Source organism: Siphateles boraxobius, unplaced genomic scaffold, assembly GCF_051911475.1.
Source record: "Siphateles boraxobius isolate OS27281-9 unplaced genomic scaffold, OSU_SipBor_1 33, whole genome shotgun sequence".
Lineage (NCBI taxonomy): Eukaryota > Metazoa > Chordata > Actinopteri > Cypriniformes > Leuciscidae > Siphateles > Siphateles boraxobius.
Genome location: NW_027508953.1, coordinates 8,381,668 through 8,407,423, shown reverse-complemented (window position 1 = coordinate 8,407,423; position 25,756 = coordinate 8,381,668). Strand labels below are relative to the sequence as shown.

Sequence of the window (25,756 nt, the reverse complement as noted above, 5' to 3'; positions counted from 1 at the left end):
CGCACACACACACACACACACACAAACACACACACACACACACACACACACACATCCTTCCTTCTCTACCCTCATGGTAATCTATCCCAAAAAATAACCCCCCCTTTATTTTTTTCTTCAATTATTGTTCTTATTGGTTTCATGTTGAATTTTGTACTCTATATATATATATATATATATATCTTTTGTCAATATCAAATAATCATTGTATACTGTACGTTTTATGTTTTTTTACTTTGTTTGGGTTTTGTATCATGTGTAAGGTTAATTAAAAAAAAATCAGAATACATTTTGCAGGACTTTATTCATTAAAAATGTATTTATTTATTCAGCTGACTGAGCGAAACTAAACTAAGATAAAGTTTTAGTGTCAGTGTCAGTGTTAGTGCTGATGTTAGTGTAACTCTGTCAGTTTTAGTGCAGGAGTTTTTGTACAGCCGCTCATTGGGTTTGTATCACTGTGGTGGACGTTCGGTGGAGGAACACGACTCTCAGTTGGAAGTAAGTAAACCTCTTTCTGTTTGAAAAAATAAATATGTATATACCGGTATCTATAAAAATTTATTATAATTGTTAATAAATATTCTTGATTATATTTAGGTTTAAGATAATACAGAAATATATCTAACTTCTGTTTCAGGTCTTAATTATTACTGTACTGTAATTATATGCTGTATAACTGGGCACTTAAAAATATACACTTGCGTTCAAAAGTTTGGGGTCAATACGAATTTTTTTTTCTTTTTTAAAGAAATTAATACTTTTCTTCAGAAAGGACGCATCAAAATTGACAGTTATTTATAATAATGCAGATATTTCTTTTTTAATTAAACCCTTTTCTCTTGAACTTTCAAAGAATCCTGAAAAAAAATAATCACGGTTTGCACAAAAATATGAAGCAGCACAACTGTTTTCAACTGTGATAATAATAATAAATGTTTCTTGAGCATCAAATCATCATATTCAAATGATTTCTGAAGGATCATGTGACACTGAAGACTGGAGTAATGATGCTGAAAATTCAGTTTTGATCACAGGAATAAATTACACTTTACTATATATTCACGTAGAAAACAGCTGTTTTACAATCATATAATATTTCACAATATTACTGGGTTTGTTTTGTATTTTTAATCAAATAAATGCAGCTCTGGTGAGCAGAAAAGACTTCTTTTAAAAACTTAAAAAATCTTGCCGACCCAAACTTTTGAGCGGTAGTGTAAATATCCTGTGATTGTGATTTTAGTATACTAAATCGGAACAAATCATTTTGTATTTAATGCACTCTAGTTATCCAGAAATAGTGCTGAGGTCCAACTAAAGCTACTTAAGTTTATTTGATTGTGCTAAAGTGGAACTATTGCAAGTTTATTTTAAGTACACTTTAAATATCTTGCATTTAAATAATCATATTATACAGAGACTATCCTTAATAATAGCAAAACACATTTTAGGCTAACTATTATGAAATGTGCATTGTGCAATAAAGAAGTACTCCAAATAAAGTTTATATCACTAAGTCTCATGCAATATGTCATTATATATGTTAATGGATTTGTAGTATTCTTAGTATGAAATAAATGTATTTTAAATACATTTTCATATTGGTGTTTTTCACAAATGTATTATTTTACTCTTGATATTTTTTAATGTTAAAACAAAGTTAAACATCTTCATTTTCGTGCTGTATAAAATAATAAATAATTTTCATAATAAAATCTGAATATATTTTTAAATCATAATAGATCAAATTAAATATATACATTTTAGTCTGATATGTTATCAGGGTTTTTTTTATATTTATACTGAATATATTAATGCTACTGAATGTTATTACTGAATATCAGGGGCGGACTGGGACCAAAAAGTGGCCCTGGACTTTCTGGCCCACAGCAGCCCACCACATCCCAAATCATAACACATTGGCCCATTAATGTGCAGAATATTTTTTAACACCACTTATGGCATAAAAATATAACACAATACAAAAATAAATGCTATTTAAACATTTATTTTAAGTAACACAACATATATTAGGTCATATTTGCAAAACCAAAGGGAAACAAACAGAAGAACATTAAGACACACAACATTATTAATATAAAACTATCAAGACAGCATATCAGCTAGTCAGGGGGAGCTAGAGCCATCAGAGCCTGTTGAACTGCTACTCTTCGCGCCAAATGTATAATCTGTTCATTTGAAGCATCACAGCATCTACCTCTAATGCTTTTTTTAACCGTCGGCTGAAATTGGTCCTCGTCAGCTTTTTTTCGGCCGATTCGACATGTCGGTGACAGAGTAGGCATGTGCCGGTATCAAATTTTCATGCTGCGATTAATTGATTGAGCTTTTATCACGGTATACGGTATTATCACGATATTTTAATTGCACAAGAGAAACAGACGGATTGGGGGTATCTAAAAAAAACTTGCATCACAATGTGTAATTGTGATTGTCAAAACATTAATTTTATTTTTTAGTGACAACATGTTATAATGTTTACATGGTACAGTTACTGAGGCTACTGTTTGTATTATTGCTTAACACAATTTTCATGATTTCAATTAAATTCTTGGATTTAATTTCAATCTTGATTCAATATTGACTCATTTGGATAAATAGTAGGTAGGCTACAGTAGATAGCCTGCATTTAATTTTTTCTCAAGAAAAAATATATCTCACATAATGCTGTAAACATACAGAGAGAAATTAAATATAATGCATACAATATAAATATAATAATAATATAAATATAAAAATGTAATATGCCGTAATTTTCATTATAATAACAATTATATAATGACAAGTAAACATATATTAAAATATGTAATATAGTGCACATATTTAGCAAAATACTCCTCTCTATAGCTATTTTCTTATAGTCAACTAACATTAAATGGCTTTCCTGTGGTAAATGTAACGTTCTGTGACATAATTGTTCTCCTGCAGTGTTATTGACCTCTTTCCGTGGTTGAAAAACACTGATTGATCGAAAGTACGTATACCTTTCGGTGGGTTGTACTGTATCTTTAATAAAAAGTAACAGATGATCTGTTTACTTGAACTGAGGCGCGCGATCTGTCACGTCATTTACAAGCACCAAAACAGTATTTTATTGTCTGAATTTCGTTATAAAACCTGAGAGCTGATATTTTTTTCATATCAAAAGTAACCTGCTCTGTCTAGTCTGTCAGTGTCAGTGTCCTCTTTGCTCCGCGATTTTTCTCTGCGTGAGAAAATGGATGTGTGGCGCGAGACCGTGTGAAAGTGTCAATTGCGTGAGTCTCAAGCTGCTGAATGCGTGAGAGTTGGCAGCCATGCGGGGGATAAATAGTCGGCAGCGTTCCTCCTTCCGCCGTGCTTCTTTTCCATGTGAGGATTGTTTACATTAGACTAGAGTGCACACTGCATTCACACAGTGCTTCTACATGTGATGTGGGGATTGTTTACATCAAAGTGCGCACGTGTTTTGCGCAGCATATACGCATTGTTTTTTTAAGCGGTTGATGGAAAATAAGCTGATGCGTTCTAAAAATCTAAATTCGGATCCATTATTTTTCACGGTATTTCGAAGTCCCCGCGATAACAATATCGTGCATATTCATTACCGCGATTTATCGCATTACCGAATACCGGCACATGTCTATGACAGAGGGAACTCTGATTGGCTGTTCAGCATAGTGAACGAGTCAGTGCACTGCACGAGAATAATAACAAAACAGCGAGCAAAGAAGTCAAAACAGCACAGATAGAAGGCTGTTCTTCTAATATTTCGTCATATTACCTGAATGTTCCTTGGCGAATATTTAAATATTAACATGAGAGGAGTGGAATAAAGAAAGTGTTTAGCAGGATTGATATTCAGAATGGTAAGCACGCACTGCTTTGTTTACGGTGTGTATCTGCAGCCGCCAGCCGGCTGCGTCGGTTTCTCTTTTTGAATGACGAATATAGACGAATTTATCTGCAGAAATAGACAGTTGTCTCAATTACACACAGGCGCAGAACGCGCATTCTAACTAACATAAGGCTGTAGTTCTCTCGGTGTGTTCAAGTGCGGCTTTTTTCCCGCGACACAGGCGATGCGAGGCGACAACACAGTCGGCTTTCATCTGCGCTAGTTCATCGGCGTTGGCTTGCTGTGTTTCCAGGACGTGAAAGAGGGCGTGTTTCAAGATACGCAATGGAGTAGACCAAACTTAACAGGGAGGGAGGGCAATACACTCACATGCATGCACACGAAACACACTCCTTGTCGGCCGCGCCCGCGCGATCGATTCCCTCATCCATTTGTTTAGAAAAGAAATGTAATATTATGATTTCCGTCATTTTTTATACATGGGTAGGCTATATTTTATTTTATATGTGTACCGGGCCGGCCCACATTGGCCAGCGGCCCACCGGGAAAAGTCCCGGTGCTCCAGATGGCCAATCCGCCCCTGCTGAATAAATTAATGTTAACACTCCAGATTAGACTAAAATCAGAATAATATGATTCAGTAAAATGTGTTTTTACAGGCTGTTGCACTTCAGATCTGCTTGATTAACTCTGAATCTCTTAAAGGGAAGTGAAAGACTGATATATTTGGACTGTACAGCTGGAGCAGCAGCCTGAGTCTCACTGAGAGTGAGTGGAGCCGAGCAACAACCATCAGCTGTGACGCCACACACACATCCCAGAATGCAGTGACCGAGAGCCTGAACACACAGCAGTGTGATGATGACCAGTGAAACACACACACACACACACATCACACAAAGACATACAGGCATGCATAATTATTAATTCACACTTTACACACACAGTGTACATTTTGCTCTGTACGTGTTAGTCTTCCTTTGTAAAGTGTGTTTGTGTTATTTTTGTTTTTGCCAAATAAAAGCTTTTTGAGTCATTAATTGTGTTCATTTATTGTTTCAAATATATTATAGGATATTTTCATATTTTTCTTTAAAATAGTTATTTTGTCTTTAATTTGTTCCTGTACATCATAGTATTTTATTCATTTTATTTGGATTCTATTAGTTTACATGTTAACATTCATTTAACATTCAATGGAGTTAAATATCATTGTCATGAAAATAAACTTTTAAAAAGTTTTATCTTAATTATATACCAGGGGAAAACTTATTACGATTGTTATAAGAGGAAGAATGTACAGGGAAAAAAGGATTCAGGATATAATTCAAACTAAACGGGACATTTAAAGCATATGGATGAATACACTGTTTTCTTTCATGCAATAAAGCAAATAGAGATTCAGTTAAACTGTAGACAGCTTGTTATTTATTTATTTATTTATCTTATTACTTTTTTATTACCTTGCTTAAGGATGCAGGAGATCAGCTAAACGGGTCTTTAAAAGTAGTGTTTTTGCACCAAATAAATATATACAATAAATATAAGTTTTAAGAGCTGAAATAAGACACATCAAAGAAATACAAAAAGTTTCCCAGTCAATCCACTAAACATTTTATTAGTGAAATGGTTAATGAGGGACTGATATAAAATCTTCATTTCATCACATAAGCTACAGTGCTGTGTTTGGGCAGTAAGGGATTCCCCTCTGACTGGAAGATGAGCTGGAAGGTGGACGGCATTAGCAGAAGCTATAATCATTCATTTACACTCATATATAACCTACACACTGTCTTCATAAAGTTTTGTCATCACTGTTTTCCAATTTTCTCTATTAGTTAGTCTTTCTTTAAGCCTGTGTTTTAATACACATTTATACACATATTTTGATTAATTGTTATTAAACAATAATTATTGCCAAATAAAAGCTTTTTGAATTATTAAGTGTGTATTTCTTGTGTGGAAGTAAGAATATTATAGTATATATTTACCTGAAATTAAAAAAGACTTTGATTTACTATAATCTTTTATTATTATTTTTTATTTATGTTGATATAATTCATATAAGTCCAGCTTAACTTCACAAGAATAATATAAAATAATGCTGTAGGGATGATGTGCTGTAGTTGTGGACAGAGGAGACATATGTGGATTCAGACTATACACAGAATATGGTAAATTCATTTCTCATCAAGAAGAATTTAGAGGTGAACTAAATTAAACATGAAATATTTGGCCACAGCGAGCTTTCTTCCATCATCTTGGTTGGATGAATTTTATAGGATTGTAATTCACGTGGAAATGTTATTGAGGCTTTCGTATGTAGAATGTGTTGAGTTTGTGACAAATTAACATCAACAGTTCTCCAGCCTTATAATGTCTATGTAAATGTTAGTGTGTAAGTCAGTGAGGTGAATAATGATCTTCAACATCAACATCTGCAGAAGTCTCAACCTATAGGTTTTTGTATGATGCTTTTACACTGTGTGAACACCCAGTCAGTGGTGCCAGAGACCCCCTTGTTATGTAGACTCTGACAGTAATAAACTCCTGAATCTTCAGGCTGGACACCACTGATGGTCAGAGTAAAATCCATGTGGTTTCCACTTTCACTGCCGCTGAATCTAGAAGAAACACCTGAAGCTCTCTCTGATGTTGAATAGATCAGGAGTTTAGGAACTTCTCCAGGAATCTGATGGTACCAGGACATACAATACAGGGTGGTATCTTTTTTAACACAGTCTATTGCTGGCTTATGATTACAGTGAATAGAGACGGTCTGATCAGGCTGCACTGTTTGAGCTTCAGATTGAGTCAGAGTTTGTCCCACAGAACCTGAAGAGAGAGACAGAAAACACTGTATAGTATAAAACTGATGAACACAACACAAGGTATCTGTCAAACACAATAATTCTTACTGTTCCAAGGACTAACTATATATCAAAACATATACGTTAGAATACAATGGTAATATATTTAATAATATCAGGGCAAAAACATGCATATAAAGAATATGCGTTTTAAAATGTATGTACATAATTTACATCTTTATTTCACCATCTGTGGAATTTTCCCTAAATTGGCAGATGAAATGAATTTCTATATACTTACTCCAGGTGCAGGTTGTGAGTGTCCAAATAATGATGCTTATTAAAGTCATGTTTGCTTTTAAATCTGTATTACGAAGGAGAGCTGTCTGTCATAAAAGCATAAACTCACAGATCTATAAAGACCTCCAGAGCACTGAAGCATGCAGTTCATATGCAAAGTTTCTTCAATGTAAATGTCCTTTCTGAGAACTGTCAAGAACAGATTTCAAATGGTTATTTTTCTTGGATTATTTTTCAACAATCTAATAATCTCAGTTATTAATAATTAAAAGTTATTAATTAATACATCTGATGTTATTGTTGTTCTGCTGTAATATTGGTGCTGGTTTGTTATAGAGTAATTTTGCACTAAATTTGTAATCCAAATCTCTTAAATCAAAAAGAGGTTCAGGGGTGTTATTTTACATTCACACTGACTGACTAACTCATTGATTCATACTCTTGAAAATGTGAGAGACTGGAAATGCAAATTGCTATATAAATGAAGTTTAGTGAACTCTGATGTTAATTCTTTTGATGATAAGATGTGTGACCAATAAAACATCACATAGTGACCAAATGCTAAATCATATTCTGTTTATTGTGATGTCCAAAGAAAAATGGCATATAGGCTACTGAAAGTTTTGTGTGACTGCATGGAACCGGGTTGCATATACGCAACCTGAGACGTTTTGAATGGATGTAATATTTACAATAGGCTATATAATTAGATTTACCCACTAGTTATTTCAGTATAAAATATGACATATTGTGTCTGTTTCTGCGATCAATAATATTCTCGCAGTCATTCATGTTTCAAACCTGAAGACCAATTATGAGAAATGTACATTTCAGGATCATTTGTAACATTTCCAACAATATTTAAAGCATTAAGTATGATTTTATAAAGTATTCAACAATGTTTTCAATTTATGTTATTTTCGATTTCAGCTGAAATTTTAGCCTTAATTTATCCTTCCTGAATAAAAGTATTAATTTCTTTAGAATAAAATCTTACTGCACAATAATTCATTAACAGTCTACTACTAGTTTTGACCTGGCTAAGCTTAATTAAACTAAGAGAAAGGGCTAGTTATAGTTCAGGAGGGTTTTGTACAGCAGCTGACTGTGTTTGTATCACCGCTGACTTCTCCATTTCAAAAATATTTATATATATATAAAAAAAAAGAAACTACTAAACAAGAAAAAAAAATGAGAAAAAAATGTTTTCTGAAGTTTTTACCTTGTATAACAGTCATGATTTAAAATAATCAATATTATCTATGTAATGATGGCGCAGACGCAAGGGGATCCATTCGCAGCATTTATTAGAACGGTCAAAACAGGCAGGGTCAAACAGTGGCAAACAGAACAGAGAAGGCAAGGCTGAGATAAACCAGGTAGACAGACAAAGGGTCGAGGCAGGCAGAGAGAATCAGAGTCCAGTAAACAGTCCAGGGTCAGGGCAGGCAGAGAAGGGTCAGCTACAATAAACAATCCACAGGTCAAACACAGGTATCAAACTCCGGACGATAACGCTCAGAAAGATGGCCGGGGCAGATCAAGACTTCACAGAGAAGTGGTGTGTGGAAGTGGCTTTTATGTGTGTGTAAATGAAGTGCAGGTGTGTGTGCAATCAGTGCAGTGCAGGTGTATGGTGTTTGGTGTAATCAGTCCAGGGAGGTGTATGATGGGAAATGTAGTCCAAGTAAACCCAGGAAGTGCGTGGCTAATCGTGACAATCTGAGTGGTAAATTACACTTATTCTTGATTATTTTTGGAATCATGTCTCCTGTTTCATATATATATATATATATATTATATACATATATCCTGTGTCTCATGGCAGTTATAAATTACTGGATAATTGGACACTAAACAAATATGAAATTCTTATAGTGTTATATATGTTATATATTAGACTTGATTATAAATCTAAATGCATAATTATCAATGGAATTTTAATTTATTCTTTAACTCTTTAACTTTTAATGTTGAAACAAAATACAACATCGTAACTTTAGGTGAAATATTTATAAATAAAATATTAAAAAATATTCGTTTAAAAGTCGGATTATATATAACTACGGTTCCAAAGGACAAAGGTGGCACAGAGGAACAATTTCGACTTCCTAAAAGAACCCTGAAATGAACAGTTCTTAAAAGAACCCTTTTTTCTTGGTGCAAAGATCTTTTTAATAAGCTATGGAACAAAAATGTCTATGATTAAGAACCTTTAGGGCATTGAAAAATTTCCATGAATGTTAAAGGTTCATCATGGAACCACTGATGTCAATAAAGAAACTTATTTTTAAGAGTGTATTGTAACAAATCAGAATATTAATCAGAAAGATATAAAACCAGTGTGTAAATTTAAACCTGATAGACTTTAACATTAGGTAACATTTTACAACAAAGTAAGTTGTTAGGTATTAGCAGTTATTATTAGCTCATTAGTTATTGTTGGTTAATACAGTGACTAATGTTAAATTATAATGAGCAATATGTTTGATACAATATTTATTAAACTTTGTTAACATTAGTTAATAAAAATACAACTGGTTATTGTAAGTTCATGTTATTTCAGGCCTATAACTGATATTAATACAACTTTTAATTTGTATTAGTAAATGTTTAAACAATGAACACTAGGATTAAAAACTGATCATTGTTGGTTCATGTTAACTGTATGTAATGTTAACAAATGAAATCTCGTTGTAAAGTGTTATATATTAATATGAATACTGAATATAAAGTCTAAAAGTCAGTACAATGTGATTTGCAGTTTTTCTGCATTGCTAAAACACTAAACCCCATTCTCTGAACCAAATTCTCAATAGTCCAAACCAATTTGTCGAATAAATCACTCTTTCTGTAAAGCGTTAAACAAGTTCTACCAGAAAGACTCAGGAGGCAAAATAACGTAACAATATGCATTTATTAACAGCCCAGCAAGCAAGTATAATTATATAAAGTTCTTTGGCGTAAGCCCTGTCTGTAGCTCGCAATCAGAGGGTACGGACTCTGCATTTCCTGCCTGAAGACGAAGGCAGGGGCGCAGCAAAATTGACTCAAAATATTGCACTGAATGTTGATACCGACAATGGATGCAAACAATATAAGAGGGAGAGAAGAAAGAGTTGGTGAACAAGGAGGAAGAGGAGGACGAGGTGTGGAGAATGTTGTCAAGGCTGGATTAGGGATTTTCCCTTTGCCTACAGAGATGACAGTGTCTGTAATGTGCACAAACTCCTCCGGCCGTACCCAACATGAAGACGTGATGCAGAAGCAGAATAAAATCTCTCTCACTGACTTTGATTTTGCAGTTGCACTACTCTTCTGAATGTACTTTACTGTAACATGCTTTTCATTTAGAGTTTTTTGCTGTAACCTTTTTGAATTTTGCAGTTGTTTCACTGTATTTTCACAATATTCAGTACAATACTATATTTGCAGTGCATACAGAATACAATTCATTCACCTTACTACTGTTAGTTGCCATTACTATACTTTTTTTACTTAATTGCAAAATTAGTTTACTTTGTTACAATATACTTTTTTCTGTAACTGCATGCTTTGGATTCTGTTCTCCATTTTTTGATGTAGTGTCTAATGAATGATCTGTAGTGTTTATAAAATGGACTCGCTGTATGATCTGAAAGCATTGTTTGATTTTGAGCACAGATAAAATAGTTTTGAGGCAATTGTTTGATTTTGCTAGAAGAGTCAGAGATTCACTGAATGTGGTTTGAAAATTTGGTTTTGTGTTTAAGGTTTTGAGAAAGTGAGGGATGGTTTCAAGAAATATGTTTTAGCAATTAGAAAAACTGTAAGATCTGCTTAAATCTGCTTTATTTTTTTCTTCAAGGAGGAAAAATTTAGATTATTTAATGTAGGAACAAAATAAAACATTTTAATGTAAGGATACACGTTTAAGGTCTGAATATATTTATCAGAATATAAATCTGAAAGGTAAAAATCAAATTTATACAGAATATATCAATATGAATACTGAATATAAATACTAAAATTAAAAAAAGTACAGTCAGTAAAATGTGTTTTTAAAGACTGTTTCACTTCAGATCTGCTTGATTAACTCTGAATCCCTTAAAGGGAAGTGAAAGACTGATAGAGCTGTTTTTAAGAAGAATGAATCTCTCTCTCTCTCTCTCTCTCTCTCTCTCTCTCTCTCTCTCTCTCTCTCTCTCTCTCTCTCTCTCTGGCACTCGCCCCACTTTTTATAGAGTTTTTGGGGACGATTATTGTGATGAACAGCATATTTATGTTAACATGGCATCTTAATCATATATTTAATGAAATAATATTCTTTAGCAACATTTAATTTATAAAAATGTATATATAAAAAATCTAAAATAATTTGAGAAATCCTTTATACTTATTTTACATGAAATGTAGGAAAATTGGTCTGAAGTCTGACTGTCAAGATTTATGCATTTAGGATGAATGAAAAAATTAAGGCAAGATGAATAGGGTAACAAAAAAAATGAATAGATTTCACTCCCCAGTTGATTGATTACATGAAGAATCACAATCATTTTAGTTTACTGAAATTTTATGTTAAAATATAATTAAATATGCACTAATTTGCATTTATTTCCAGAACAGAAATCTGAACATTGGATAAAGCCAGCTTCAAAATTTAGTGTGTCAGATTTTGTTGACATATTAGAGTCACACGTTTCTATTGAGGGGATTTTGTAAATCTATTTTTATCATTTTAAAATCTGAAAATATCAACAGCCAGAAAAAAAAAATTACCATATTTTTATAAAATAAAATGAAAATCAGGCATATGTGCACAAACCCCTCTGTAAGGGAGTAAATCTGTAAAGAAAGTGTTTTACTGAAATGGAGATTTTCTGGCTAAGAATGAGAAAAAATCATTTTGGGGCCTTTAAATATATGTATAATCTACAGAAACAAATAGAATAAGTGCAATAAATATTTTTGCATGTGTCTTGGTTTAACTATGTCATAGACAGATTGTGTAGATTTATTACCCATTCTGTTCACACTGAAAAAATATGTTTTCATTTAATGTAAATGAGTTTATTTACTGTGTGAGTAAATTCATTGTGCCGTCTGACTGAGGGAAGGTTTTGTACAATGCCGTTTCGCTGTATGAATACTGAACCAGAATAAAACACCATAATAAAGTAACAGAATAAAGTGAAATAAATATTGGGTTCTTAAGAAAATTGTCTTTAAAATTGTAACCTTTGCTCGGCTGTTATACTGAGCTATTGCTTGAAATTATTCTCATGTTCTCTGTAGCGTCTGACTGAGGAAGTTTGTGTACGATGTTGTTTCACTGTGTGATTACTGTAGCAGAATAATACCCCATACAGTAATAATCTCCTGCATCCTCAAGCTGGACTCCACGTATGTTCAGCATGAATTCATATCCAGAATAACTTCCACTGAACCGGTCTGGGACTCCAGATTCAAGATCATCTGCATTATAGATCAGGAGTTTAGGAGCTTCTCCAGGTTTCAGCAGATACCAGCTCATGTCATCATCAACTCCACTGGTCCCAGTGCAGCTCATAGAGACTGAATCTCCTGCTTTAACAAACAGAGACTCAGGAGACTGGACCTCTTGATGAGACACTGAGAGAGAGATAAAAGAAAGATAAAAAAGGGTAAGTGTTGCATTTAAATACAAATTATGAGATATTTATGTCATTTATGAAAACATTTAAAAAATGAAAACAAAGCACAAGAGAATCAAAGCTTTACAAAATGAAAACCAAACTCTAATAATTTAGGGGGTAAAATGTAACCTTTAGTTAGCAGAGTCAGTGTAGCCAGAATTAGAAGAGCCATTATTGTTTGGTGTGTCAGTGACTCTGGCGAGACTGAACACACACTGATCATGAGGAGTTTTGTGTGTGAAACAGTAAACATGCAAAACACTCTCCACTCAACTGACTCCTGTCAAAAACACATTCAGTTTCCTCCTGGACTTACATAATGTGATAAAACAATCAGACATGCATTTTTGCAGGATTCTATTGCTGACTTCTATTGCTCTTTAAATATTCTGGAGGTTTTTGTACAATGAATGAATGAGAATCATTGTAGACTTTCAGTGGAGGAACTAAACTGAGTGCTGGAAGTAAGTGCAGAATGAAATAAGAAATTAAATATTATACTCAGTTAATCAAATTATAAATGTCAACCTGAAAAGAAGCATTTTTAGAAAATAATATTTCCATTATGTCCTGTAAAAGACTGTAAATGGTAAAATGACCTTAATATGCCATTAAAGAAAACTAAATGATGGAGATGCATTCAAATATAAATCTAAAGGAACAGATTGGATGTATATGAATTTAGATCAATATCATTAGTAATATTGTATTGCTTGTATTTTTACATTTTATATTTAGTATTCTGATTATACACAATGCAAAAGTAATTTCTATGTATAGTAGGATGGATATTTGGGAAATTTCTAATTTTGCTGCTGTATCTTACATAAATGTTTATTATATAGGAGACAAAGAGTCAACTGATGGTGTGTCAGCTCCATTTTGAAGGCAAACATTTTCTATTACTTTCTATACATTTCACATTTAATTTATAACACAATTAAAATTCCCATTAGATATATTCTGTTTTAAAAATAATGAATAATTTAATCAGGAAAAAAAATATACGCAGTATATTTCCAAATACACAGATTATTGGAAGGTCCAACAGACACAATTTGTGAATTTTATAATGAACCCTGAGATATGTTCATTTTGTACAGAAAGCTGTAACAAACAAACAAACAAATGATGTGCTAACAAATTTGAAATAAAATAAAAATAAACTATCAGTGTGGATTATGGAAATAGCCTGTTACAGGAGAAGGAGGATGGGAATAGAAATTTAAATAAATATAGCCTATTATTAATTTGGATGATTCATTATATATATGCTTAGTGCTTGTGTGTATTTATTCCACTTACAGCTTCATCAGAAGATATTAGTAATGTTAGTAATCTGATACTGAACAAGGGAGGGTTTTTGTACGGGATCTTTTCACTGTGTGAACACATAACTATCACTGATCTTATGTAGAGTCTGACAGTAATAATCTCCTGCATCTTCAAGCTGGGCATCACTGATGGTCAGACTGAAATCAAGACCGTTTCCTTGTCCACTGCCACTGAATCTTGAAGGAATTCCTGACTTTTTTTCATTTGTATAATAAAGCAAGAGTCTTGGAGCCTCTTCAGGTTTTTGGCTGTACCAAGATACAAAATAACGGCCTTTAGATACTGAGCCTTGCTCGTTTTTGTAAACCACAGTGTCAACTTTACAGTCAATAGAGACGGTTTGACCGCGCTGGACTGATTTAACCTCAGACTGAGTCACAACAATTTGTCCTAAACAACCTGTGTAGAGCAAGCGATAACAGCACAAATTATTATATAATATATTATATTACTGAAATATATTTAAAAAGTCACATGTAACTATACCTTGCATGCTGTAGAGTGTCCAAATGATAATGGAGATCAGAGTCATTTTGGCTGTTAGATCTGTTATCATGAACAGAAGCTCGATGAAGAGTTAAACACACCTATAAACATCTCAGATCACTGACACTGACTATGCAAATATCAAATATGACCAGAAGTTTCCATCATACTGGCAGTTTCCTGAAATCTGTTCCTTATTTTACAATTATGCAATTGGAGGCTGGACACATTTTGCATTTCATGCCCCTTATTTATCATTAAAGAGCCAAGTGGAATGTGAAAATAATTAATAACATTTATGCAAGTATTGTACTGTATATTTTATGAAAGCAACATTTTAAATGACATGCCATTTTCGACTTGTAACTTACTTTGTCAACATTACTGTCACATGTATGTCCAGTGTTTCCCCCGTTCTTTGTGTTTTTGGTTCAGTCCTGTTGCCAGTTTCCCGCTCCTCGTTAGTGTTTAGTTAAGTCACCTGTTTATCTGTCATTATCAGTTCATTTGCCCCAGCTGTGTCTTGTTTCCCTAATATGTTCCCTATGTATTTAAGCCCTGTGTTTCAGTCAGTTCATTGTCGGTTGTTAGTTGTGTTGAGTCTAGTATAGTCGTGTTAGTGTTGTTATCTGCCTGATCCCATCTGTTTGTACCTGCCTGTTCTTACTTTTGAGTAGTGATGGGCAGATCGAGGCTTCGTGAAGCAATGAAACAGTCGAAGCAAATGTGCCATTTTGTTTCGAGGCTTCGAATCAATCCGAAACCCGTCTCCACGGTGACACCTAGTGGTCACTTGCAGGTGTTGATCTGAAACAACCTTTACAGAGAGCTAATAAAAAAATGTGTTGGTTTTTTTTTTATTGTATTTTTGTAATATATGAAGCTTGTAACCTGTAGTCTCTTCACGGTCATGAAAAATGAATATTAATAAAAATAAATCAAGCCACAATGTCTCCCTTCTTATAGATTTTTATTCAAAAATATTAATTTCTCTGCTGTTGAAGGACTCAGCCTACTTCTTTTTTTACAGATAATTTCTCCAGCCTTTGAAAAAATTCTCTCACAAGGGACACTTGTTGCTGGCATACAAAGATATTTTTTAGCTAGGACATACAAATGAGGAAAGATTACTGCTCTCTCTTTCCAGTAAGTTAGAGGATCATGAGTTCTGGGCAAAAACGCATCGCTGAGGTATTTTTTCACTTCCACTGTGGCATCAGCTGTAGGATTGTGTATCATCTGGGTCTCACGGATACGATTGTCAAAATGTTCCCATAAACTGTCTTGTGTTTCAACTGGTGTTGATGATGATGGGCCTGATGTTGACATTTGTGGTTCTGAATTAAAAGAAAACGGCAATTAGTAACAAATCATAAACTGACAACACATATGAAGTATAAATTTCATGAATCACATTACATAAGATAACATAGACTGAAACTCACCAGGAGTTGTGTTTAAACGCATCAGTGAAGCACACTCCAGTGTGATGTGCTTTTCAGCATCCAGGGCTTTGGCAGGATTTCCAAAAGCCACATTTTTAAACCTTGGGTCCAGCAGTGTAGCCAGTGCCAAGGCTCTAAAAGTCTCGTACCCTCCACATCTGGAGTGCAGACCTTCTTGTAGATGTGAGCCTATGAGCCAACACAAGAGAAAACCATATTAATTAAAATAATGACAACAATATGAGAGTTATGGCCAATTACACGTATGGTCATAGTGTCCTACCTAATTGTACAGTTGATTCCTGCGTTGCATTTCCTTTTTTCTGTGCACGCTTGTGCTGCAACATCCTGTACAATGGTATGAGCTTTGAAGCAGACACTCTCTGTTCCTCTGACATCTCTGTTGTTGCTAGTTTGAATGGTTGAAGAAGCGTCAATGACTGTTGAATAATGTCATACTCAAGACTTGTCAGGGGAGCAGTATCACTGTTTAAATTGGCAAGTGCAGCACCCACTGGCTCACGTTGCTCATACAAGCGTTGTAGCATGTCGAATGTGCCGTTCCATCTCGTTTCAACCTCCTGTATCATTTTCAGACTTGGTCTGCCCATCAAGCTCTGCATCTCCACAAGCTTGTCCTTTGCTTTGCAGCTGGATCTGAACAACCCCACTATCTTTCTGGCTTTCTGGCGAATTTCATTGATGACTGGGGTTTGATCCAGGGCCTTTTTCACTATCAAATTCAAATTATGAGCAAAACATGGGACATGGCGAAGGTTGAGTAGCTGGGCACTTAGGATCATGTTGGATGCATTGTCAGTCACCATGCAGTGAACTTTGGAGGTTATTCCCCACTCAGCCATTATCAAGGCTTTAGCCTCCATGAGATGCTGGGCTGTGTGGGTTTGGTAAATCCTCCTTACACCCAGTAAAACAGTTGCCATTGTTGCCTCTGGTGTTATGTAATGGCATGTTACACCAAGATATCCATCCATATTAATGGAAGACCACATGTCAGCCGTAAGGCTAACAAATTCCGCCTTTTGTAGGTCCTCCATTGTCTTCTCCTTGGTTGTGTTGTACCTTTCGCTGACCATTGTTTTAAGCACCTTCCGGGATGGGAGGACATAGCTTGGATCAAGCTTGTTCACAAAGGCCCTGAAACCCTCATCCTCCACGATGGTGAAGGGCTGCAGATCCTTCACCACCATGTTCAGAAGAGCCTCATCCAATTCCCTCTGTCTGCCTTTTAAAAGAGAAGATAAAACATACTTTCAGACAAATATATTGGAAAAATAGTAGCCTACCGTGAAAGTAGTCTACTGGTTCATTTGGAAACCTTCCTAAACAAAGTTATGTTATGAATATTTATGCTCAGTGTGCAGAGAAAGATAAAGTGCATTATAGAAATACAACAATTACAAAAAAACAAAATGATGTCTTGGCTGTAGATTGGGTACTCATATGTAGACATATAAAATGTATATTCACAAAGTATAATATTATATTGACAACATTTGTTTTTAAAGTGATTGGCAGTTGTGATTGGGATGTTAGGCATGTCTTAGTCCATGGCCTTTCTAAACAATGGCCCAACACTTAGTTATTATATTTCACTTATAATTAGCCTATATTTCAAACAATGCATACCTTGCTTAGGTGGCCCAGCAGTGTCAGTAGCAGGCCTTGGTACAGGGGGAACACTACCATCCTCTGCACCCTGCAGAATGGCAGGATGAATGCTCCTCAAATGGCGCATCATGGATGATGTATTGTTGCAGTAGGCTAGCTGCCGATCACAATACACACATCTCACTTTATTTGGGGTTTCCAAATGGAAATGCTCCCACACCACAGATGTACGGCATCTCTTCTGTGGAGCCTCCATTTCTATCTATCTATCTATCTATCTATCTATCTATCTATCTATCTATCTATCTATCTATCTATCTATCTATCTATCTTATATGTAGCCTATCTATCTAATAATCTATATGTATCTGTAATATATGTATCTATCTATTAATCTATATATATATATATATATTAGGGTTGGGCGGTATTTCGGTAATATCGTATACCGCGGGGTCTTAAAATAGCAACGTATCAGTTTCAATACCGTCATTACCGGCACTTATATATAATAAATAAATATAATTTATTCAATGCCTAAAAATGATTATGTAGTTGTCATCAAGTGACAGTGTGGAGGAGAAAGAGAGAGAGAGAGAGAGAGAGAAGGGAGAGGCGGTAAATACTGACGAGGCAATTTGTAAATGTTGCAATAAAAAAGGTGACTGCGAGAGATGGAAACACCTCTAACCTAATGTCGCATCTCCGAAACAAAGACCCACTCACCGCTGGGAGGATGCATTTTGCCCCGAGTTCATTAAATAAGCGCATTAGTTTATATTTGTTAAAATATTATAATGTTATTTTTTTACGTTGATAATGAAAACTGAACAGCACGAGTAAGATGGGATGCATCGGGAGTCAGACATTGACCAATTAATTAAGTTTCATTTTGTAAAAGGCCTTTCTTTAAAGTGATATTTCGTTAAATTGTATCCTAATTTTAATTATTTTTTTTATCAACCAATAATAAATAAGAATCAAATATATCAGACAACATAATCATGACTTGATCATGCGCTGGCGCGCCGCGGTCACTTGCATTGAAATCTCATTATAAATTAACCGAAACTCAGTGTATGTCTCACAGACATGACAGATATCTAAATAAAGCTTGAAATTTCATTAAACGAAACAATTCAAAACGAAAAGAAATAGGCCACTCGCTGATTATTTAATCCATGATGTGCATTTCTCTCTATGCGCGTTCATACGGAAATGGCGATCATCAAATTAAACGAAACTATTCCAAACGAAAAGAAATAGGCTAGCCTACTCTCTGATTATGTAATCCATGATGTGCATTTCTCTCTATCGTTCACTATGGAGATGGCGATTCATCAATGTCTTTAAACTAAACAATTCAAAAGGAAAATAAATATAGGCAGCATACTCTCTGATTAATCCATGATGTGCATTTCTCTCTATAGGCGCGTTCACTGCGGAGATATCAATCGTCAATTTCTTTAAACGAAACAATTCAAAAGGAAAAGAAAAAGGCTAGCCTATACCTTCTGATTATGTAATCCATGATTTGCATTTCTCTCTATATATGCGCGTTCACTAGGAGATGGCGATCGTCAGCTTAATCTTTGCAGCACTGACAGAAAAGTTGTATTAATAAAAATCAATGGACGCGTGTCACCGGATTTACAAATGCACTTCTTGCTTGTTGCTTGTTAATTTAATTTAAATGAATTAATAAAATGAATACAATTGTCATAATTAAAATAATTAAATATTATTAATTGTCCCATTTTTGCTCATTTAAAAATAGTATTTATATCTACCACCCAGCATCTGGGTTAAACAATTATTTGGCGCCACCATATTATAACGGCCCACGTATTAAAAATAGTCGAGTCTAAATAGGGCTACGGCTCATATTACATTTAATGCCGTCAACAGGGATCAGACACAACGTGCACGGGTTGGCCTTGATTTTTTTTGTTGTGTTTTTTTATGCCCGATCTGGTATGCAGTTTCTGAACGGTGTAGACACAAGCCAACAGTTTGGTGACGATGTCTGAGCCTTATGTCATAATTTTTAATTAGTCACGGTAATACCGTATACCCCGGTAAAATAGGGAGGAGGTTTGACGGTATCAAAATTTGGATACCGCCCAAGCCTAATATATATATATATATATATATATATATATATATATATATATATATATTTCTATCAATGCATCTATTAATGTGTCACTATATGTACTCTGTGTGTCTCTAAGTCAATGTGTAAATGTAAATTAAATCCTAAATATAACTAAACAAATCGCACTATAAATGTCACTATATCACCAAAAATCCGCTATCTCAAAACCAAACTCCTCTCACAAAAACCCACGATATGAAAATGCGTTGACAAAACTTTTATACTGTGTGATTTGTTCCCGAACCGACCAATCAATGAAACCCTGATTCGGAGGAGCACTCCACCTGATGAAACACTTAGACGCTTCATTTAGCCGTTGTCACGTGACATGGGTGTTTTGAATCACGCTTCGGATCAGTGTTTCGAATCATCTTTGCTTCGGGATCTTGCAAAGCTTCGGAACCTCTGTTTCGCGCCAGCCATCCTTAGGGTGTACTCACACTAGCCAGTTTGAACCGTGCCCGAGTGCGTTTGACCACCAAAGCGCGGTTCGTTTGACTAGTGTGAGTGCTCCGAACCGTGCCCGGGCGCGGCTCGATTGGCCGGCCCTGGCCCGCTTGGAAGAGGTGGGCCAGAGCACGGTTCAGTTGGACTCGGGCGCGGTTCGCATGCAGTGTGAGGGGGCTTTTCCACTGGGCTCGTTTGCTGCGGTCCGAGCCCGAGCGCGTTTGTTCCCGGCGCCCCCCGCAGCGTTGGTCTGGTTTCACACTCAACTTGATTCTATCGAACTCTGGTGCGTTTGCGTGCATCTTACGTCATTGCAAACGTGCACGGCGCATGATAGAAAACACGACGCGGGTCAATATATTGTGTTTTTTATTAATTTGGTGCCATTATTCATAGCTGAGTAAACAACCCAGGTTAACTGTGTGTGTGTGTTTCGCATAAGCTGTTTTTCCGCTGCTTGCAAATGGACTCTTTTGAGGAGACAGTGGATTTCCATTAATTTGTTGCCCTGATTGCACGCACTATGCGCGAATACACTGCAGACTCACTCTTGCTCGTATCCAGGGTAAATCTTCATCCCTTACGTGTGTTTTATTTAACTAAATACATCATAATCGACTAAAACGCATGCGCAGGATACTTTACTTCCTAAACAAGTGCGCACCCGAGTCCATGTAGTTTTCACATACACGCGAATCGCAGCACGGTTCGGGAGCAACCGAACTCAGACCACCTCCTCCAGGTAGTCTCGGGTTCGGTACCCCAGTGCGCACCCGGGTCCCATGACAGCGTTCACATTAGCGATTTTTCATGCGAACCGTGCCCCGTTCCGAACTAAACTGCCAGTGTGAAAGCCCCCTGAGCGCTAACCGTGCTGGAGCACGGAACAGGACGCGTGATGTACGGGAACTGTAGTCCGTAATCAAAGCTGCAAAGTCCTTGCTGCACTTCAGCTGGTACCTTGCAAACCTCCTCATACGAGCAGCACGATTACGTGAAAATTTTCGCGCCACTAAGGCGACACATCTGTTTAACAAGAGGCTGTGAGAGGGCTGTGGACCAAACGACACAAAATTATCCACAAAGAAAACAGACCGATGGACTCCATTGTGTTCAGAGAGCGCCGCTCGTCTAGTTTATTCCGAAACCGTCGCACCATAATGACGTAAGCGTGCTCCGGCACGAATCCTGAAACCCTATGTTAGTGCAGGCCAGAGGGGGAGTGGGGAGGGGGGACAATCGTACTCGGGCCCGGTTCATGGCAACCGTGCCTAGTGTGAGTACACCCTTGTTTGAGGGGGTTTAACCGTGACATCTACACGTTTTCCAAAGTGGACCAACGTGATTATTTCACGTCTTGTCGTGATACCGGGTTGATCTATTTTATATTTAGACGCGCTGCCGCGGATTAACACTGACAAGTCATCTGCCGAAATTACGTTAGCTAATCTAACGTTACTGGCTTGATCAGTAACACATGAAAGTAATCATATCAACATATGGTGCGATATTTCAAAATATATTCTGTAATTGAGTGTGTATACCATAAACAGTGACATGTCGTGGTGTTTCTCTCTCTCTCCTACTGTTTGAAAAACGCGGACCTGTGATTCCGCTTTGCGAATCGCAAATCAAGCCGTGATTGACAGCGCTCTGATCCAATGGCGTTGGGCATTGTCAGGTTTATTTTTATTTATTTATCCTTTACTTTACCAGGATAGTCCCATTGAGATAAAAATCTCTTCTTCCAGGGAGTCCTGGCCAAAATGGCAGCACAAAAAGTTTCACATATACAATACAAACATAAAATTCAAAAATCGTACATAAAATGTAACCCAGCACTCATAAAATGGCAACAAAAGTTACTTTACAAAACATGCACACGTTTCCTTCAAATTGGCCAATAAGAGATTTTTAAAAACGTTTAAAGGGTTAGTTCACCCAAAAATGAAAATTAAGTCATTAATTACTCACCCCCATGCTGTACCAACCCCGTAAGACCTTCGTTCATCTTCGGAACACAAATGAAGATATTTTTGATTAAATCTGAGAGGTGGATCACTGCTACATAGGCTGCCAGAGGGAATGAAACTTGACGGCCCAGAAAGTCATTAAAGAAAATGTTTAAATATTCCATGTGCGTACAGTGGCTCAACTATAAGTTTATCAAGCGACGAGAATACTTTTTTCCCGAAAAAAAAACATAATAACGACTTTATTCGACTATTCCTTTTCTTCCTTGTGGGCCTGAGACGAGAGTTCAAGAGATTTCCACGACGCATGCGCGAGAACTGAGAAGAGAACGTTCTTCTTCTAATACTTCTTGTTCAGTTCTCGCGCATGCGTCGTGGAAATCTCTTGAACTCTCGTCTCAGGCCCACAAGGAATGAAAAGGAATAGTCGAATAAAGTCGTTATTATGTTTTTTTTTTCGGGAAAAAAGTAGTCTCGTCGCTTGATAAACTTATAGTTGAGCCACTGTAGGCACATGGAATATTTAAACATGTTCTTTAATGACTTTCTGGGCCGTCAAGTTTCATTCCCTCTGGCAGCCTATGTAGCAGTGATCCACCTCTCAGATTTAATCAAAAATATCTTCATTTGTGTTCCGAAGATGAACGAAGGTCTTACGGGGTTGGTACAGCATGGGGGTGAGTAATTAATGACTTAATTTTCATTTTTGGGTTAACTAACCCTTTAAAGAGGGGAGAGTTTGTATCCTTATTATACTCTGCAGCTCATTCCATAACCAGGGAGCATAGGAAGAAAGGGCAGTTTTACCAAGCTCTGAACGTACTCTAGGAACCTTTAAAAGCAGTTTTGCACTAGATCTAGTGCTATAATTACAGATACAATAAGATAATAGACAACAGATATAAATTGGTAATTTGCCTAACAATGCCTTGGCAATAAACATCAACATGTGTATTTTTCTCCTTTGAAACAAAGAAGTCCAACCCACCAATTCATATAAAGTACAATGATGAGTGCGTGAGGAGGCACTCGTCACAAAGCGTAAGGCAGCATGGTAAACACAATCCAATCTTTTTAGCGACGATGAACCTGCATGCATATAAATCACATCACCGTAATCCAATACTGAGAGGAAACAGCTTTGAATAATTCTCTTTCTTGCTTCAAAAGGAAAACATTTCTTTAAACGAAAGAGGAAACCCAGTTTTGGTCTAAGCTTTTTCAAGAGATTTTCGATATGTACATTAAAACCTAATTTTTCATCCAACCATATGCCTAAGTATTTATAACAATTTACTCTTTCTATACAGTCCCCCTCTAAACTTAAAATCGAGCGATCTGTGTTGATGGAACAACGGGTGAAAAGCATATAATTAGTTTTTTTCGTGTTTAAAACCAGTTTCAGACTTGACAATGACAGTTGCAAAGACCGAAAAGAATCTTGCAGAAGCTCTATGGCTTGATTCAGAGAGTGTGCTACTGTATAAATGATTGTGTCATCAGCATATAGATGAATTCTAGCTGGAGTTATCCCACAACCTAGGTCATTGATATAAATAGAAAATAAAATTGGTGCTAAAACAGAGCCCTGTGGGACACCTTTTTTAATTGTTTGTTCTGCTGAAGTAAAATTTTCAACTGAGACACACTGAGTTCTTTCTGATAAGTAGTTTTTAAACCAATTTAGAGCTGTTTCACTAAAACCCACACAACTAAGTCTCTGCAACAAAAGTTTATGATCTACAGAATCAAATGCTTTGGAGAGATCTACAAATAAGGCTGCACAATGCTGTTTACTATCCAAACATTCAATAATATCATTTGTGACCAGCATGGCTGCTGTTATAGTACTGTGACCTGATCTAAAGCCTGATTGGAATTCATTCAAAATTTTATTTTCAGTTAAAAACTGTTTTACTTGATCATTTACAAAAGATTCAAATACTTGTGCCATCACCGACAACCTTGAAATTGGACGATAGTTATTCATCTCTGATGGATCACCACCTTTTAACAAAGGTAGAATCATAGCCGATTCTGCACGGGGAATAACATTAGAATTTAAATTAGAATTAGAACTTAAATTAGAATTTAAACTTAAATTTAAAATAGAAGTGATGGGCTCTGTTATAAGATCTGCAGCATTTTTTAAAAAATAAGGCTCTATTTTATCAGACCCCACTGATTTTTTGCAATCCAAGTTTGATAAGGCTTTATAAACTTGTGTAGCTAAAATAGGAGTAAGAGTGAACCGCTGGGAATGACATGAAACGTTTTCCACATTGCCTTCTATGTTATGTTCCTTTAAATTACCAAAATCTGATATTAAATCAGCATAGATAAAATGGCTATTAAAGGCTTTTACAATATTTTCTTTGTCCTGGATTACACTCTCATTTAATTTCAAACAATCCGGCAGACTGGTGGAGGTTGTTTTTTTTACCACAAACGGATTTAGTCAACTTCCAGAAATTAGTCAGATTGTTCAAATTTTCATTCATCATTTTTATGTAATAATTACATTTAGATTTTTTTACCAATTTTGTACAATTATTTCTTATTGTCCTATAATTTACCCAGTCCATGTTATTATTTGTTTTCTTTGCTTTAGCCCATGCCTCATCTCTTTTTTTTTATAAGTAAAGATATTGACTCATTAAACCAGGGATTATCTCTACTGCTTACTCTAAACCTTTTAAAAGGTGCATGTTTGTCACATATAGTCAAAAAAGTACATTTAAAATACTCCCATGCTATATCGACATCGGGTATCTGTGAAACAACATATAAATCACTGTTATAAATATCTTGCAAAAAAGCTAGATCGTTAAAATGTTTAAATTGTCATTTCAAAATAAAACGTGGTTTACTCTTTGGAATCCTGCAATTTCTTACACATACTATTGGACAGTGATCACTAACATCATTACAAAAAACTCCAACTGCAGAGAATCTATGAGGAGCATTAGTTAAAATAACATCAAGTAGTGTAGATTTAACCAGATCCTTATGATTTAATCGAGTGGGTAAATTTATCAATTGATCCAAACAAAGAGAGTCACAAATACTCTTGAATTGATCAGACTTTTGTGATAACCAATCCCAGTTTAAATCACCGAGTAAAATCAGCTCTGATTTAGTCCAGTTATGAAGAAGGTCCGTAAGTGAAGTAATAGCTTCACTTGAAGCCGAAGGGGGACGATAACATCCAACAACGATGATATCTGGACCATTTAAAAAAAGTAATTTAATTGCCAAAAGTTCAAAACAGTTTGGTTTGCTAATGGATAGTATACAAGTGCAGTTTAGCTTAGACTTAATATACACTGCAACTCCACCACCTTTTTTTGTGCGGTCCGATCTAAAAACATCATATCCCTCGATATAGATCATGGTGTTGGGAATTGACTTATTTAACCATGTCTCAGATAGAACAATAATGTCAGAATTCGTTGAATCAGCCCATATTCTTATTAAGTCTATTTTGTTTACCAGACTGCGTACATTAAGGTGAAAAAAACGCAAACCATTAATAGACTTGAACTCAGCAGGAGTTTGAAGCTGCGCAAGTTCTGGGCCTGGATTAGGATGGATGTTGCCCGATATTAAGAGCAGAAGAAAGACCAACCAGCTTCTCCGTGCTGAGCCGGCTGT

The 25,756-nt window shown here is 35.7% G+C and overlaps 1 protein-coding gene and 1 long non-coding RNA gene across 2 annotated transcripts in view; one reads left to right on the top strand and one right to left on the bottom strand.

The window, feature by feature from the left end:
• Positions 1-25,756, top strand: part of LOC143701488 (Ig kappa-b4 chain C region) — a gene marked incomplete at its 5' end in the record, with an annotated part of 74,072 nt that overhangs the window by 12,187 nt on the left and 36,129 nt on the right. The gene's annotated exons all lie outside the window — the stretch shown is intronic.
• On the bottom strand, positions 15,431-16,258 carry LOC143701926 (uncharacterized). Its single transcript, XR_013190202.1, has 3 exons — positions 16,176-16,258; positions 15,893-16,081; positions 15,431-15,784 (listed from the first exon to the last, which is right to left on the bottom strand). It is a non-coding gene; the product is annotated as an uncharacterized LOC143701926 (long non-coding RNA).